Below are 20,002 nucleotides of genomic sequence, written 5' to 3' on the forward strand. Positions count from 1 at the left end.
TTTCATTTTTTTTTACACCCCTGCCCATTTTAAGAGTGTATAAACTAGACACAACTGTGGAAGCTTACTGAATAAGTGTTCAGCATAAAAAGGTAATTAAGCAGTAGCATGGAATTCTTCAGTTCAAATCTACTCCGGATTCTCAAGTAGGAGCCATGCCTAACACCTCCAAGTCTGAAGACAAAATAGGAATCCCTACTCCAATCCTCATAACCTTCCATGAGCTACTGCAATCCTTAACACTTCTACAAACTCTGTCCTCAATTAAGACTCATTTTATTTTCAATATCCTTCCTGGCTTATCTGTTACATCTTGCCAACAAATGAAGTGGCCTACCCTTTACTTCCGCTGTTCATCACTAATCCCTCCAGTTCCCCAGAAGACACTTTGTCTCAGCTTATTCCCTTTTTGCTCTCTGTACTTCCCCATAGCAGCTCCGCAGACAATCTACTTTATCCTCCACGTCTTTTCTTTCAGTGCAGCAACCAGTCTGTGGCAATATGCACAGAAAACTTAAGTCATGAAGCATCCAGTAACTACAGTTCACAACATTTGGAGTCATCCTATAACAACTGCAAGAAGTACAAAACCCACCATAGCCAATGGCTGTCTCTTTTCAAGGATCAGCTTCTTGGCAGAAGTTTATGAGCTGCCTGATGCAACATTTCCTGCTGGAGCCCACCCAGGTTCCATCCTTTGTTAGCTGAAGGATTTTTCCCTTCTTCAGTACTGGCAAAACTCTGAGCATCACAGCACTGCTACAGAAATTGCCACAGTTTTTCAAATGCAAGACATTAATAATTATTCTGAAGATGTTCTGAGCCAATCATAAAGCAAAGTGATGATACTAGGATTTAACCAGGAATTTGAAAGTTTTTACATAGGAATAACTCCTCAAAACACTTTAATTATGTGATAGGAAGTGTGGAAGGCTTTGAAAAAATTTTATATAATGCAATTACTCAAAAGACTAATGACAAATGTTAAGGGTTTTTTGTTCACGTTTGTCTGTCTTGCCTATCTACATTAAATCAAGCAGAACATAACAGTGGACTTTTTGAAGAAAGTTGTTCAATATTTTCCATTAGTGAGGGTAAACTTTTCTTTATACGTAGCATGACCAATTTAAAAATTGCTAACATTGGATTTCCTTATTACTACTTATTTTACTAATTTATAAAACAATGTACTCCCCAAGTTGTAATAATATCAAGCATCAGTTACAACAGCATCTAGTAAAATATTTTTGGCAAGACTGACAAGTATAGCACTATTAGATGCAGAATTGCTCTGTTCCCTGAAAGCTAATGAAGTTCTGAACTGGGGATCTATTGAAACTGTATCAGTGCTCTTGCCTCTACACAGCCTATCACAGAACAGGACGTTAATATCACCTACTTCTTGCCTACAAAGCTGAAGTGTATTGTAATGTAAAAATACACCAGAGATCATTCACTTGCCTTTCTGAAATACCTCACAGGCACCATACACATAAAGACAGATTTCTGGGGAAGGAACACTTGGCCTCTTCCTCCCTCCTCTCAATGCACTATAGTCAGCACAGGAGACAATTTGTTTCATTGAGTCATTTACTATTTTGAAAGACAGCAGTTTGCATAAACATCAAGTCAGAAAAGGCTGAACTACAGCTTAGCTCAGGGCATAAACTGCGATAACGACCTCTTTGTGAGACAAACTTTTAAAAATGAGTTTTTATAAAGTATTAAATGCCCTCATTTGTTATAAGTCCTAAGGGATAGGGCCCCTCAGGCCTCTGACTCTCAACAGAATCAGACTGCTGTTTAGAGAAGCACGGTCTTTTGAACAATAGCCTCCAATTTGTTACAGTATTTATGACCCAATTTTAATTCTTACCCATAGTCTTCAGCAAGAATAAGAATTCAACGCTAATTACAGTTGCCAAAGCACGTCCCTGAAGTAGTAGAGCAGAGTAATATACATAGCCAGATAAAACATGCTTAACAAACTTCTCTCATAGAAAAATATGCCAGTTCTCTCTCTTCACTAACACACACATCTTTTTCAGCTTTTTATACTATCTCCCTTAAGATCTAACCACTTCGTACTTTGTACTCATGTTTTCTTTCCATCTGAGCTTGCAAAAAATCCCCATTTAGTACTGAGTTCTGAATTCACCTGATGAGCTGTTTAGCCTCTTCCTTTAATTCATTAATAAAGATATTCAATCTAACTGACCCTGATACCCTACAAGCAAGTGTTCCCTGCCCTGCAGCTCAAGTTACTGCCGTATCTACTATTTTTGCTAAAGGCCCTTCAGCAAGCTTCCAGTCCATGCAAAATTTAGGCAAATAAAGTTTGGGTTTTTTTTCCCCAAGTTTTATGTAGAATTTCTTCCAACCAGCTTGCTGAAATATTCCCTGCATAAAGTATTCCTCTATCTGTAAAATACTGTAACTTGTTTTTTTAGAAGGAAAGTGTATGCTTCTTCATTTATACATACCAGCAGTTTATCAGTCACAGTTCTATTATTTTCAAGTCTATTAAAAATCTACCTTCCAGTGTTGGTGTTAATATTTTATGTAAGAATGGATGTAGAATTAACATTGAGGACTCTTGTTAACATACATACACAGAGCCAATCTCTTTGCAGCAGAGACTCTGGTGAGCAGATACACACAGCCAGGCTACAGGAGCCTGGACTTCACACTATGTAGTTTATCCTGTTGAAGAACCTGGTGGCAGCTGCAGCTACTTTCAGCATCTAAGCCAGCTAGATATTTAATTAAATCCACAGCCAAACAGCGCTGTTTTTCTCGTACTTCAAGATACTGGTGCTTTTTCCTATCTGCTACTATCACCTGCCTTTCAAAACCCACTTGCTAATTTTGTTAATTCAGTAGCTAATCACTTTGTTTAAAAATAAAGCTACTCTTAATTTACAGATGTTCTTTCACTGTTGCTGTGAAACAGATTCCCACCCACATAGCTGCAGAACTGCTCCATTGTCTGAAGCCATCTTGGAAAACTGAGTTTTTAACACAACCTCTCACAATGCAAAGCCTGCAGGAATAAGCACCATCACATACAGAACCCTGATTTTACAGAGGGCTGAGATACAGGAAGGTCAGGTGTCTCAAGTCTCCATAGGAAATGTAGAGAAGCAGTAAGGTACTCAGCCTTCCAAAACAAGAACTACAGATGCAAAGCCATCCAGTCACTTCTGCAGCTCCTTGAAAACTCTCCAGAATGTGGAAGGCAAAAACCTGAAATAGATTTCACAGCCTGTCTCCTTCCAGGTAAGTCATTTCTGCCTCACTACCTGTGCACCTGCAGCCTGCCAACTTCAGCATTACAATTTGACTTTCACATCATTGTTGAGATTCTTTTTTTCAATTAAGGTGTAAGTGACTAAGCCACATGCAGACTCAACCTTTACAAGTTTGCATTAAATTAGAAGATCTATGCCAACGTATGCTGACTTAAGAGTCAAATATAAATAATTCACAGGCCTATGAAATGTATTGCACTCAGAAATACAGCCTTCATGCTGTTAGCATTTAATGTTCAACATTCTAACAGGATCTTCTCAGAATGACACCAGATATGGTCCCAGATACCTAATTACATTGCTACAGAGTCCAAGGCAGAATATTCATTCATGTCAGTGGCACCACTGCATGAATAGTAAGACAAAAGCTCACAGTATAGGAATTTCTAATAAACCATACTACAAGACCATCTTTGAAAGAGTTACTTTGCTCTCATACCTCTTCCCACCCCTCTGCTCCCCCTTGTTTTTTAAAGCAAGTGAGAGGAAGAGTAATCAACAGTTTGTAGGCAAACACTTGGGCATCAAAATAGATCAAGGCATTAAGAGCTTAACTAAACAAGTAAAACAACTAAAGAATCTGATCTCTGTATGATGCTAACCAAACTATAATTCTAAGCGACTGAAAGTCATAAAGTTCATTTCTTTAACACCACTAGAATGTACAGGAACAGAAGTCCTCTTTTGTTCTGCAGCTTTCCATCCAATAAAATCCCCCATTTGTCTTTCTTTTCCTAGGCTTTTTTCCTCTTGATAATCAGTGCCAGCCATCAATTAGGACTGACAATAGAAGAAAGTCTTTTTATGATCTTCAGTCATCACTACATAAAACACTACACTGTACTCCATTCTACACTCAGTTCCTTCTCTTTCTCAAAAAGCAAACTTAAAATAAGTTTACTGGTGTTTTAATCCTTTTCTTGTCTTCAGGCCAAACCCAAAATTCTTTCCAACTCTCCCATTCTGGGCTTGGACTGTGAATACTGAGCATGCACACTGGGCTTGTTGGCTGCAACTTCAGCTAAATTGCTGCTGCTGCCAGTGTTCCTGCTCTCTACTATCTCATAAAACATTGATTTCAGCAGTACATACCTGGTAAAGAAGAAAAAAATAAAAATCCATTTTCCACTAGACACAGCAAATTGGAAAACAATAATTACATACAGAATCAAAAAAGCAATTTTAAAAAAAGGATGAGAAAGTAGTCAAGGGCTTGTGTAAAATGGTTGCACACCTTAGTGTAAATTTGGAGGACCCATCACAGAATAAAAATGCTCCCTTCTTAAATACAAACCACAGGCAAAGTTTGATGAGTCAGAGAGGTATAAGGCCTTGTACATTAACCAGAAACATTGAGCCAGTATAAAACCTGAGCAAAACATTTCCCAGGTTGGCTGAAGGGATCTCTTCCCCCCTTGCATTCTCCACTCTCAAAGCTCCTTGCTGTGATGCCAGCAACTTGTATCTTTTACCAAAGCTGTCCAGGCTATCTGGAAATCCCTCTACATGGATCACAGAATAACAGAATCATTCAGGTTGGAAGAGACCTCTCAGATCATCAACTCCAACTGTTAACTCAGTACCACCATGCCAACTAAACCATGTCCTGCACTGCTGCACTTACACGATTTCTGAATACCGCCAGGGACAAAGACTCCTCCACTTTCCTGGGCAGCCTGTTCCAACACCTGACCACTCTCTCAGTAAATCAATTTTTCCTAATAGCCAATCTGAACCTCCCCTGCCACAACTTGAGGCTATTTCCTCTTGTCCTATCACTAGCTACTTGGGAGAGGAGACAAACCCCCACCTCATTTCAACCTCCTTTCAGGTAATTGTGGAGAGCAATAAGGTCTCCCCTCAGCCTCCTCTTTAGACTAAACAGCCCCAATTCCCTCAGCTGTTCCTCACAGGACTTGTGCTCCATACCCTTCACCAGATTCACTGGTCTTCTTTTGACACACTCCAGCACCTCAATGTCCTTCTTGTAGTGAAGTGCCCAAAACTGAACACAGTATCTGTGGTGTGGCTTCACCGGCACGGAGTACAGGGGGACAAATCACCTCCCTAGTCCTGCTGGCCACACTACTTCTGACACAGGCCAGGAAAGGCCACGAAGAACATCTAGGGAAACATGCACTGCTGTAGCACCCATGCAGATATGACTGACCTGTCTCTATCACATCACAGGACACCTAGGACCACAAGTAAATGCTCAACCTCTTCCCTGCCTTCACACATCAACTTCATCTGACTCTCAAATGTCAAGGTACAGAGAATGTTGCTGTACTTTTAAAATAGACTTCTTGCAAGCTGCCAACTACTGAAAGAACAACAAGTCTGACTCCTTGTACCACTTGGGATATGTTCCATTACACCTTGAAGCAAGGCACTACAGAGACCAAGTACTGGCTTCACCCCAAGAGATGCCTGTGAAACAGCCAGAGCTCCTGGGATGCTTCTTCCCCTTTCAGCACAGCCATGAGCTGCACATCAGGAGCCAACCTTTGATAATAGGCACAAATATGCATTACTCAGAGCTCCAAATAAGTGGAGCTTTTTATATACTGTAATAGATCCCAACTGTATCAAAACATTAATATTAAGCTCTCAGGACTAAGGATATGGTATTGGGTCCAGGCTACATGCTTTTAAAAGGTCCCTAAATACTTATTCATATAATAAACCACAAAAGCTCTCAAGAAACTGTTGCCATCTGTTTTCTGGACTCTGAAATTTCTATACAATCCTCTCCCTACCCCCACCAACTACTATTCTCTAGAATACCATAAAAAGGAGACAAAAGAGGAAACTAGAAGCAGAAAAATTTAAACTGGGACTCCATCCCTTAGTCTCAATTCTTTCTGCATATTGCAAGGATCTCCAGAACTTTGCAACATGTGGTACAGTAAGTTGTGTTGTAGTAGAGTTTGAACTTCAACTCCACATTTCCTTTTGTCATGTAAATTAAGACTCAATTTCTTTTGCATGTAGTTTCTTTTGAGTTTAATGTAAACTCATTGTAAACTACATTGTAAACTACTTGCTGATTGAAGTAGATGTATTTCTATTTTAAAACAATTATTCAGAAGTGGTGGCTGAGGAGGAGTCAAATTTTAGGTTTCCTTTGGTCCTTAAATCTTCATTTGGGACAGTTAAGACAGGCAGGGACACCACTAACCATACTATAGATTAGGTACCAAATACATTTTGTCTGCATCATGTAAAATGTTCGTCTTCTGGATGAGCAAAACATTTAAAAAATACCACTATTATGTGTATGCATAAATATATATATTACTACACCAGCAGTAATTATACAGAACAAGTTTATAAAAACTGAATAGTTGTTTAATCATCTCTTTACTATTTTAAATTGAAATCAGGTGCAATGCTTGCTTTGTGGAGGGCTACAACTACGGTGTGGTGCTTGTGGGGCTCCCAACCCCTGGATATTGTTTATAATGTCCTTCATCTCCACCACTTCAGTTTAGATTATCACTTCCAACAGAGGTAGTTTAGAGTCTCCAATCCCATCAGGACATCATGTTAAATGCTTTAAAAGTCCAGGTAAAGGCCTAGTAAGTGACAGTAGGCACTGACACAAGGAGCACACAACACTTGAAGGCAAGTTCATCAACAGGCTGCCTAGAGAGGCTGTGGATTCTCCTTCTCTGGAGACATTCATAACCTGCCCGGACATGTTCCTGGGTGATGTGCTCTGGGTGATCCTGCTCTGGCAGGGGGGTTGGACTAGATGATCTTTTGAGGTCTCTTCCAACCCTTAGGATTCTGTGATTCTGTGATCTCTTAGCCAAGGACAGGAATTAGTCTTTTCTCTGCAAGGAGTATGCCAAGGGTTGACCTGAATCCACAACAATAAAGATTCACATACCTCCTCAAAACATTTAGTTCAATATTAGAAACTGTGCAGAGCAAGGCAGAGACAGAAATCAACTTTTTAATGCATACAGTTGCTCTCAGCCCAGGACCTCCAGAAGCACAGCAAGCTCAGTGCCACTGGAGAACAGCTGCTGGGTTCACTACCCTCCACCGGCTCATGCCCTGCTTTTATGAGGTGTACCAGCCTAAATGGGATGGCTGCATCCTATCCTTATTGATTTCCAGGTTAGTCACAAAAAACATTAGGTGTTATCCTGGTTTGAGCCAGAAGGAAGCCAGTTTTCCTTTTACTGATTTTTTTTTTCTTCAGTGAACTCTCCTGTAAGCAGCACACTTGCTAAAACTAGCAGAAAGTTTTCCAGCTAGTGGACTGATAGCACTGGAATGTTTATAGATACTGCTAACAGACCAAGGACACTTTGCTGTACTTGTCAGATTTGCTACTTCAGTCACTTCTAAAGCAGGACTCGTATCTGCAACCCTCATGTAGGGAGGAGTGGACTAGACAGATGGCAAAACTGACCAAAGTATTACATCTATCTGCTTATTAAGGACTCGGTATAAAGTCAGGGATCATGGAAGTCAAGCTCCTTCCTCCCTTCTTCCATCCACGGCTGGCATCAGTGTTATGTGAATACCAGTCACCTCGTCATGGGTGGAAGAAGAGTTGTCAAAGTTTAAGTGTTACCATACAATGAGGTACTGAACCTTTCACAAAAGCAGTGCACAGTTTTCAGAATAGCTCTTCAGTAGGTAGAAATTACTTCGTCATATCTTTAACTTTCCAAAATGCAAAAAGTTAGTGGCTGTAGTAGTCAATTAAAGAACAAAGTCACCAGCTATCACCCCAAGTCCATCGTTAGAAGAAAACATGGCCAAAAACAGTACAGTAAGGTTCTAGATGACCAGGTACAACAAGATAGTCTCCCAGAACAGCTCTGTTGTTGTGAACAAGTATGAAGAGGGCTACACAGCCACCTTTTTTTATATCATCACTATTTACTTCATTCATTCAATTAGCCAGACAAAACCAAAAAAATCCCATGGATATGTTAAGAACTCCCAACCTCAGCAATTAAAGTGAAAACATTCATTAGATCCTTACACTTGGGCAGGATAAAACTTAGTTCTATGCTGACTTTAAAAGCCTACCCTAATAAAATATCCCTGCACAGCTTAGATTTCCAGCCCACACAAGATGGTTATCAAAAGCAACAGACAAGAAACGATGAGGGAGAAAGTCTGCTCACACTTCTTCCTTAGACTCCCAAACCCAGTTGTACTAAAAAAATAAAGCCAAGTTATCCACCCAGCACCAGTGCAGAGACAGTCACAAGCCAGGGTGAACAGCAACAGGGTCAGGTACCTTGACAACCGCTTACATGTGTTGTCCATTCTTTCCTTCCGAGATGCAATTAGAACTTCTTAACCAACAGTAAGGCAGCTACAAACATGTTGCAGAGGATCAAAATAATGAAGCAGTTGCTAATTTATTTGGGGGTTGTCCCCATCTCTGAATCTAACTTGGTTACATTCTGGCTCCTGCTATACCAACCAGTATAAAGACCTGATCTGAACAGCAGAAAATGCAACAGTGCAGCTGCTTTCTATTTATCAAAAATTATAAAGCAAAATCTTAGTCACAAAACATGTCTACACTAACTGATGATTTTATGAACTGGATACTACTTTTGTCAGTTTTAAGGATACTGTTTGGGGGATGGGAGGAGAACACACAAAGGTCCCACAAGTATCCCTCAACAGAGTCAAGACATGCACCCATCTGCTCCTTAAGCAGTGATCTCAATGTCATCACAGTTCACTCTTGGTCACACTCATATCCCCAGGGCAGTGTTCAGAGTCATTCCACCTCCTGGACAAAAATCACTGACCCACCACACTGCCATGAGACCCATCAAACAACTCAAACAGGATTTGGATGACCTGGGTTTGTACAACCCAGTCCCAAGGCATACAGAAGCACCCCACCTGCAGGGTAAGGAACAAAGAGATACCAAGTTTTTACAGGTAGAAAGCTTTGGAAAAACTCAGCACTAACATGAACACTGAATATCCACCTTCCAAGTACATACAGCTCTGAGCTTAACACTTCACCAGATGAAAGACTAAAGCTTAGTGAGAGACCCCATAGAGAAGTTAACTACAGCAATACTACATACATCCCAGAGTAACCTTTCTTGAACTGCAGGAATGGTCTTTTGACCTTCCAGCCTCCAGAGGCTGCCAGATCTGCCTCTCTGCTCAGGATGATCAGCTCTTCAGCCAGCAGCCTCTGAATGCTCAGCATACACTTCTGAAAAATGAAATGCTGCTTTTCAGAAAGATGATGGGTATTTGAGTTCCTAAACAGATGTTTTCATCCCACCTGCACCCAATTAGGAGCTTATCTTTATTTTGAGACCTTAACATCACAGGCTTTTGTTTTTAAGAATTTTTGGTTCTGTATTAGGGCCCATAAGTGATAGCTCTTTCAAGATCAAACGTAGACAGATAATGACAGGTAACATCCTACCCAGGTTTAGAAGCTCTGATGAAACTTGAGATTTTGTTTGTATACAAGAAGTATATGCAAAACTTAAGTAAAAATACTAGAAATGCACAGAATGTTTTATAAAGTGACACACTTCACACAGAAGACCCATGCGATAGATAAATTCAAGGTTGAAATGTGTGCAGTGACATGTTAAACAGTAAAAGAAGGGGGATATGAAAGAGCAAGATGTAAAAAAGTTTTCATTTTCAATGCTTATGACTGTATCATCTGGTCTACATGTTATGGGAGAAGCAAGTTTAAAAGGGTACAAAACCTTAAGGCAACACAGATACCAAAAGCAGACAGCAAACCAGCCTTCCCAGGATAGGATAGAGGCATCTAAACTTGGTTTTTCAGAGAAAACACCAAAAAGAACCTAAAGGTCAACCCCATATCCAACAGACCACTGGTGTTTTTCAGAACACTGATTTCTCTTAAGCCAAAACGTAGTTGAAGTACAGTAGAAAATTGGCCTTTTGTCAAGTTTTGGAGTATATCTGTGCTAATCCAGGTAGTCCTCACATATTTGTTACTTTGCCTTTCTTGAAAGTACTAAAGAGAACTACTGGCAAGCAGAAAAATATTTTCATTTTTGGAAGATGAGTCGAGTATTGCTCTGCATAAGCAGAGTGAACATCACTTATAGAAGACTGTTAGCAAGCAGCAGACTCCAATACTTAGGAGATCCTCCAAAGAATTCTTTCTGATGTTTTTGGGCAACTGTGCCAAGGCAAGCCTAAATCCCTCAGAAGCTATCATACCACCACAGCTAGGGATGGCTATTTTGCAAAATAGCTTCCAATTGGGCAGCCTTGATTGCCCTGCAGACTGTGGTGGGATTTACTCACACATCTAAAGAAAGGGCAAATCCATAAATCTTGACACTTTTCAGGCACATAAGCATGCCAAAAAGAAAAAGGCATAACCCACTGGAAAGAGTACTTCTTCACCTTTCTGCTCACATGAAAAAAACAGAAGAGTTGGCTTCCTATTCTAGCCTGATTAATCAAATCAGGTTTACTACATTTCCCTCAAGCATAGTTTTATTTTTAAGTACCATTACTTCACAGGTATGAACAGCAGAGAAGTTCGAGCCTAGACATTCTATTCAGTGTAAGGCCACAATTTTCCAAGTATCTAGTATGTTTTCAGCTATGCTCCTACTGAACTTAGTCATACTCCAGTCAGCTTCCACCAACACTAGGCACTTTTGCAATCTTCAACCAGAGCCATTTTACCAGTTCACTGTCCCATGATTACTATGGTGCACTAAAGCTCAGAGTTCTCATCAAGCTGATTCCCAGCAGCACTAAAAAGTTTGCAGAACAGACTGTTTCTGTCTCTGTAATTTTATATCCTTAACCTTTAACAATGGAAAATACAGTATATAAGCTGGTCCAGTGGGATGGAGCAAAAGACTTTCCTAATCTAAAGAAAAGAGTAACACTACAGTTGTTTTCAGTACCTTGTTTCCGAATGCAGTGCAGCACTATATATTCTTTAGAGGCCCTCATCTTCTTGCATTTGGATATTGGTGAAACTCAAATATTACATTCAGAAGACAAAAATAAGTATTTCAAGAAAAAGCAATGAGTATCCTCAAATCCTCTTCTTTCAAGAAAAGTTCTCAGATCTTTCAAAACTATTCAATATTGAAACAAGGAAATTCAGGTTCAGAATAATAAGCCATTATCAAAATGAGAATTACCTGTTCCCTCAAAACATTCTCCAAACCATTAGAAGAACACAGAAAAGAGAAAATATTTCCTTGTAGCTGCACCCTGGTGAACAAAGAATTAAGCATCTTTTCTATGCACTCAGAAACCTTTACAAACCAGTTGCAAGGTTGCATAAAGACACCAGACGCTTGGCCTTCATCCAGCCTGATGGACCAACAGGGAATTCCATGAGAGGAAACATTCAGTCACTCCCTGGCAGGAAACATAGTGTTCCAGGAACTCAGGAAAGGGGCATTTGGTGCAAGAAGCGGTAAGAAATAAGAGAACTATGTCAAGAGAGTAATGGTGCCAGAATGCCTGAACTGGAAAAATTCTGCATTACTAAGGTCCAATGGAGAATCAGTGTCTCACACAAACTTTGGTTTGGTGAGAAGCTTCAGTTGAGACAGGAAAGTTAGTCTACATGCTTCAGCATATTAAGAAACTGTTTTTAACAGTTACAGAAGTATATACCACTGAATGCTTTTGTAAATTCTGTCAGAGACCAGATACGCAACTTAAGGCATCTGGAAAGATCTCAAAGATTCTGATGGCAGTTAAGTCACAAAGTTAATTTACAACTGCACTGGCAAAATGGGGGGACTTTAGTAATCCCAGGGTAAATATCCAGTCTCTCAACTGTAAAAAACAACCAGGAAAATCCCAACAAGAACCACAACCACCAAACAAGAATCCCTCCACCCCAAAAAAACTCACAAACTCCAAAAATTATTTTTTGACTTCAGAAATTTTAAGCCAGAAGGCTTAAACCAAGGCTCACCAACAGTTAGAGCTGGGTTTTTGAAGCAGAACCTTGCTGTAGTATCTCTGGGTAAAAACCTGGCAATCTTCAGCATTCCCACTGACACCCTCACTACAGCTTTAAGTAGGAAGTGAAGAATATCTTATTCAATAGAGAAGGCAGGGGGAATTTCAGTGAAAAGAAAGTAAGTGTTCAAATTGGAACTTGGCCAAAACACAGGGGTTAACACACTAACACTTGTGGAAAGAAAAATACACCAGTACTATGAATTTCTCAGGGAACAGAAGGTATTCCAAACCACAGTTTTATCTTTCTTCTAAAATAGCATACGTTCCAGCAGCATAGTGTTTTCTCATGTGCAGTATCTATGGAATGTTTATTTTCCAATTTAGGAAATGTAACACTAAACATACCTTTTCTGGCTGCTGCTGCTCAGAAACTGCAAAGGCTGGTAGCAATTTGGACAAGGTGCTGTGGTGAAGAAACTGATACCAATACCATTTGGAACTCTTTGCGAGAGTCATCACATTGCTGCTCAGAATGGAAATTTCACTTGCACTTTATGAAACATGTCGAATGGAATACTAAGATTCTGGTCACTAGACTTACAATGCAAAGAAGAAAAAAACCCCAAACTTTCTAAGGCAAACAGTACTTTTGGAGGAGGAACTTGTTAATTTTTATCAGAACATACAGTATTTTTCCTACAAAATTGTTCCCAAAGAAAAATTAAAAAGGTCAGTTGCTTTCAGTTGTATTCATACCTTTCCTCCATTTTTTTCCAAATACATGCTGATAAGTGAATTTTTTAGTAAGAATGGTTATAAAATTAATAAGTTCAGCTGAACGTAGTAGAACATTTTGGGAACAAATTTTTCATTCATATTCAGTTATGGGCATGAGAAGTCACTTCATTAGTCATCCAGTATAAAACCAAATCCAACAGTAAAACATGTGCCCAATCTGAAGCACACTAGATCCAAACACACAATACAAATTATTTTTCATTAATAACTTAAAAAAAGCAAACATTTTGCCAAATCATAAATAACAATAGAAACTGGAGTAGTGTTCAACTTAGAGATTAATTCATCTCAGAGAGATGAAAGAGATTTCTTTATCTCAGATACACAAGAAGAAAAGAAAAATATTTTGAAGTATAGTCATAGTCACCAAAATAGGATGACATAAAGCAAAATAAATGTTTGGCCATGTAGAAGGATTCATTTAAGTCCAGGCTGTCAGGCAACTGAATAGCTACTCAAGGGAAAGACTAAAAACATGCTTCACTGATGTCATTTAAAAACCAAACAATACCATTAAAAGCAGTACCTTTAAGTACTTGTTTTAGTGTAAACAAAAATAATCCTAGGAAAGTGATTCACAGATGTTTCTGACTTGATAAGCATTTACTTCCTTATAAGAGGACTACCCTGAGTCTGGGATATTTACCTTAGTTCATGCATTGAATTGATACTGCAACATTTTTGAGTAACACTGATGTACTTTGGATTAGTTTTTTAGGTTCTCAGTTGACCAGACAAGTGACTGGAATTAACAGTATTATCTCACCCTTTAAACACTAGCTATGTGTTTCAATGATTTAAACTATAAATGTGAGGCTCAGAAACTATCATAGTTCAGGACGTTGAAGACCAAAGAGAAGCCAGAACATTCAGCAGAAACTCACTCTGTCGCTCAGAACACAATTGCCAAAATTTTTAAGACCAGACTTCTTCCAGAGTTGTCCCATACTGACTTTTCAACACAGAACTGGTGGCATTTTGCAAGTTTACCTAGCTCCTGCAAACAGCAAAGAAGCTTTTAGGAAGAGCAATCAGGAGACAAGGTGCCAGGATTGCTCTACACACACCTACATACACACTGGACAGTTTAGGCAATCGTTTCTCATAATTTGTGAATATTCTTTATTAAAGAGCAACAGAGAACACCACATCATGCAATGCCCAAACCTTCCTCCCACTTCAATTATCTACAAACATTAAAGCTGCCAGAATGGTTCTCCCCTCATGGTTTTCAGAGTCATGAGATGAATACTGCTGTCATGAGTTGTCAGAAATAGAACAAGAGAACGAGCATTGATAATTTAGTAGATGACAGATAAGGGAAAACACAGGATGTACATACAAGAAGACATAACACAACCATAATTTTCCTTGGGTCCAATTAATGCTAGAATTGGTTTGCATACTCTTAATCAGAATTGTGTTGCAATTTTCTACCATGAGAACCGGGGTCTCTTCTAATGAAAGCAAACATACACCTTTTTTCATTTCAGAAATGCATTCTAAACTACAGCACAGAATAATCACTTTGTCAAATAATAACAGCAGCAACAATATGATACTTTGGGGCATAAATATGTAGGAGGTATACCAGATATTCACTTCATGGGCTATGTTATTAATGCTGCTTCTAAATTATGATGGAAGTCCAGAAGTATCCAAGCTGTGGCCTTAACTGCGAGGCGAGTAACAACTTATCTACTCATCTCTCTTCCTCTATATAGCTGATAAAGTGACATTAGCAATTAGCAACAGGTACTTTTCACAGGCTGCTTCTTTCTTTCCTTTTCCCCACTTTTTGCTTTCAGTTTGTGATATCCCTTCCCTTTCCACACCCAAACTGACACACTGTAGTCAAAGCGTTTGGCTGTCTTTTAGTGTCTGTTCCCTCTGTTTGTGGGCTTATGTCCTCATCCCACCCACTATTTTAAACAGCAATACAAGTGGGAAAACAGTTGAGGAGTTTGATTGCTCTGTGGAGGTTGTTTAGAGGATGTTAATTTTCTAACCTTGCTAATTTCTATCCTCAGTTCCAAACCATTATCCCTACAGCTTCACTATTGCTTAAGGTATTGAAATCAACAGTTTTTGCCATTACCACTCAACAAGGTAGTTGGTAAGGCTGGGCAGAAAAGTCCTCCAGTCAGTGCTTGGATACTGAGCAACAACTGCACGCCTCTCATACCTAAAATCTAGCAAAATTATGCTGAGGTAGTAGCCAGGAAATGGCAAGTGCTGCTGAGGAAATTGCAGACAGTCCTTGGAAATTATTGTTGCTGGATTTCCGCAATTTCTGTTCATGCTGTGCCACTTCACATAACTCTGTGGAACAGCACATCCAATAAAAGAAGGGCAGAGAAGTTGAGAGATTGTACAGCAATTGAGACAACTTTTTTCACAACTTGCTAAGAAGTAGCTAAATAAAACTTGGACTGGCATCTGCTTCAAATTACATGCAATAGATGTCTGAGGTGAGTGACTACCATCCAAACACTGTATGCCAGGTGATCTTCTCCATTTAGGAATACACAAGTTCTGAACAATCAGATGGGGGGAAATAGAAGGGGATGGGGGTCTTTTGCGACAAAGACCCAAACCCTCTCCTACAAAGGCATGAGCTCACTGTTCACTCAGTTGAAATGGGTGCAGGATATAAGTACAATTCAGTTTAACATTCTTGCTCTGTAGATACGTGTTGGAAAGAGTTAACACTCTTGCTCAAACAACATCCCAGCACCATCACCTCAAGCTGTATTGCAGAAAAGTGATACACGCAAAAGAACAAAGAACACCCTAAGGCAGCCCAAAGACGGGTCCCAGTCTTATGCCACACATCTCTGGAGATGCTTATTTCATTGTGCTTCCATCTGTGAGAGATATTAGAGGACTGCTTCTGCTGTCCAACAATTAAAGTACAGAAGTCCTTATAAACTGCTTAGTTATTTAATCTGTAAGATGGTCAATGAATTGCTTCTTCCTGATGCAAGTCTTGTTAACACAGAATTAAACCCATACAAAGGCAGAGTCACTGTCACCTGCAGAAAATTCTTCTGAGCAACAAAAATTATTCCCAAAGTATACTAAGTCATACAAATTTATTTCTGAAACATGACATATTTTAATTAGAAATATTTCAAGTCAAGACAGCCTCTTCAGTAGAAAATTAAATATTGCTATAACACACAAGCTACATGTTTCTCTGCTACTTTTATATTTAAAGCCAAACACAGTCATCTGCTGTACAAACTACCTTTCTCATAGGTATAAACACTAGATGAATGATAAAAATATAAAACCAAACTCACTTCTACTCAAGCCTTAACATTCTTCTGCTCTTACAAAACATAAATAAAAACAGGTCTTTAAACATTTGACAGCTAGACACAAGCAATCAAGAGCACAGATCCCAAATATGAAATCATGAGCTCAGCTGCCTTCCAACCAGCATTTACTTCCACTAAACAGGAAGCTTTGCTTCCTCTTCACATACTGACATCCCAGTCAGTATGAGAGAAGATAATGAGATCTGTCAGTCTGTATATGGCTTGTGTGGCAAGGTTTTGGTAGTAGGGGGCCTACAGGAGTGGCTCCTGGGAGAAGTTGCCAGAAGCTTACCCCATGTCTAGTAGAGCCAGTGCCAGCCTGCTCCAAGACAGATCTGCTGCTGGCCAAGGCTGAGCCCATCAGTGATGGTGGTATCACCTCTGTGATAATGTATTTAAGAGGATCAGTAAAGAAGCAGGGGGAGAGGTGCTCCGGGTACTAGAGCAGAGATTCCCCTGCAGCCCATAGTGAAGATCATGGTGAGGTAGGCTGTCCCCCTGCAGCCCACGGAGGTTAATGGTGGAGCAGATCAAAGAATCACTTAGGTCAGAAGAGACCTTCAAGATCATCAAGTCCAACTCTACTCTACCAAGTACAGCACCAAGCTATGTCCCCAAACACCACATCTAGACAACTCAAACACATCGAGGGATGGTGAGGTGTCCCCTCAGCCTCCTTTTCTTCAGGCTAAACAGTCCCAGTTCCCTCAGTTGCTCCTCATAAGACTTGTTCTCAAGGCCCTTCACCAGCTTCATTCCCCTTCTTCAAACACACTCCAGCACCTCAATGTCTTTCAGATATCCACGTACAACCCACAGCGGAACCCATGCCACAGCACATGGACGCTCGAAGGAGATTGTGACCCTGTGGGCAGCCCACACTGGAGCAGGTTTGCTGGTAGGACTTGTGACCTGCAGGGTCACCCTTGGGGGAACTCCATGCTGGAGCAAAGGAAGAGCATGAGGAGTCCTCCCTTTGAGGAGGAAGGAGCAGCAGAAACATGTGATGAACTGACCACAACCACTACTTCTCATCTCCCTGTACAGCTGAGGGGGAAGGAGGTAGAGAAGTTCAGAAGTACAGTTAAACTCAAGAAGAAGTGAGGGCATTCCTAAGATTTGGTTTTATTTCTTATTATCCTACTCTGATTTGATTGGTAATAAATTAACTTCCAAGTCAAGTCTGTTTTGCTTGTCATGCTAACTGGTCATGCATCCCTCCCTGTCCTTATCTCAACCCATGAGCCTTTCGTTGCATTTTTTCCCCCTGTCCAGCCGACAAGGGGAATGATAGAGCAGCTTTGGTGGGCACCTGGCATCCAGCCAGGGTCAACCCACCACAGTCACTGGAAAAACTTCTAACAAACACAGCTTTTTCTTAAAGAATTGTTTGGTTTGATTTTGCAAGCTTCACCAAGTCTCCTGAGGGGTTTATTTTCCTCCACTGTGCCAGTGCCGTTAGAGACACTGTAACAGCAAAAGACTTAACCCTATTAGAAGATACCATCTCTCCCTCTTAGTGCAAAATGGGGCCAGGTTTACTACAGTTTCATTTTAGAGATTACCAGTAAGGATCAAGTTCAACTACAGTTTATGCCTAAGCCCAGCAAATGAATATACAGTATATCTTAAGTATATTTTTCAAAATCTTTAAATGGCAAACGCATCTGTGTCCCCAGAGAAGATGAAAATGTGGCAGTAATTTTATTAAATATCCAGTCCCATGAGTTTATGCTATGTTGAGAATAGCAACACAACAACTCCTAGAAAAGTTAAACATCATACCAGTAAGTTTAAAGGCCCAGATTCCTCTTCCCAAGTAACATTTGTTTGAAGACTGTTTAATTTGAAATTTCCTCTTGCTATGCCAATTTCATTTAAAAACTTTTTTCCTGTAAGACTTAAATGCACTGTCTTATTTGACACACAAAGTACTATTAAAAACTGTCCAAAGCAGGGGAAAAAAAATGTGGTTTTCATTCTTCAGTATCAAGCACCTGGCAAGTAAATGGAAGGTTCCTGAGAAACCTTAAAGGCTATTAAAGCATTCCTCCTTTTCCTTGGGGATTTAAAACCCAGTTATTTTTATTCCTCTTTTTAAGCCTCTGAAATTACATCATCTTTTTCCCTTTGATTTACACTTTACAGTATTTTTTCTGCATTGTTGCTCCATTTACTAATTCAATAATAATTAAAATTTCTTTTGCCTTGGTCATGAGGTAACAGGAGAGGAAATGTCCAGTATTACACATCTCTTTGCAAAACAGGACTATTCATTATATTCAGTAAATTACATATACTAATGCAATATAATTTTAATAACCATAATTTGTTTTAGCTACATTGGTTTTTGAACTACCTTGCCAAATTTGAGTAGTATACTAAAACTGCCTTGGAAAGATCTCTATCAAAACATTGTGATAGGGTTTGAAAGACAGGGCTTTCTATTTGCTCAGTGTTTGTTAACTCACCCACAAATACAACCGCAACAAAGGGTCCCTTCCTGGGCACTTAGTGCATAGTTACCTTGGACTTCAAAAGCACTAAGGAGAATGTTGATCTTCTCACTGGCCCTACATCTGTGCCTGATGCATTCAAGAGGGGACTGCTGAAATTGTGTGAGCCACCTTTTGTAAGACACTCTTCTTCACTCCCAGAAAACAGCTGCAAAAGTGAGACCCATCCTCTAATACCTCACCCACTCTCCTATTCTGCCCCTCTGTCCCCCAGTTCAATCAGTGATAGCAAAATACTTGCTATTGAAGGACTAATTTAGGAAAGTTATTGTAGTTGACAACCCTTTCCAACATGACTTGAGAAGGAAAGAGGAAAATGAGACATTTGACCCCAGCCACAGAATCCTAAAATGACCCAGGTTGGAAAAGTCTGCTGGAAATCAGCTAGTCCAACATCCCTGGCTAAAGCAAGGTTAGCTAGAGCAGGTTGTCCAGCACCATGCTGTCCAGTTGGGTTTCCATGTCTCCAAGAACAGACTCCACAACCACCCTGGGAAACCCATTCCAGTGCTGCATCATCCTCACAGTTAAAATAGTGAGAGTTTTTGTGCTCAGACAGACATGAGTGTTTCGTTTGTTGCATCTTGTCCTGTCACTGGGCACTAAAGAGAAGCGCCTGGCTCCCCTATCTGCATTTCATCCTATTCTGTATTTATACAAACTGACAAGATCCCCTCTGAGCCTTCTCTCTTCTCTAGTTCCAGCTCTCTCAGCCTCTCCTTGTATCAAAGATGCTTCAGTCCCTTAATCACCTTTGTGGCCCGGCACTGGACTCTCTCCATTAAACCTGTTTGTAACTTACACTAAGGAGCCCAGAACTGGCCACAGTATGCCAGATGAGACATCACTAGTGCTGACTATAGAAGAAGGATCACCCCCCTCGACCTGGGGGTAATGCTCTTCCTACTGCCATCCAGGACGCTGCTGGCCTTTTTTTTGTCGCTAGGGTGCATTGCTGGCTTATGGTCACCACATCACATGGTCAACACAAACAACATCAAAATCTGCTGTGACCTAGTAAAGCAAGTGGTACTCTAACATAGGGCAAACTGCACTGTTACACACATTTTTGCATAGCAACCATAATTGAAAATTCAAGACAACTTAT

At 40.0% G+C, this 20,002-nt stretch overlaps 1 protein-coding gene across 1 annotated transcript in view; it reads right to left on the reverse strand.

The window, feature by feature from the left end:
- ATP8A2 (ATPase, aminophospholipid transporter, class I, type 8A, member 2) overlaps window positions 1-20,002 on the reverse strand; it is a 270,225-nt gene that overhangs the window by 174,522 nt on the left and 75,701 nt on the right. The gene's annotated exons all lie outside the window — the stretch shown is intronic.

This window comes from Chaetura pelagica, unplaced genomic scaffold (assembly GCF_000747805.2).
Source record: "Chaetura pelagica isolate M959 unplaced genomic scaffold, ChaPel_1.0 scaffold269, whole genome shotgun sequence".
NCBI classification, from domain to species: Eukaryota; Metazoa; Chordata; class Aves; order Apodiformes; family Apodidae; genus Chaetura; species Chaetura pelagica.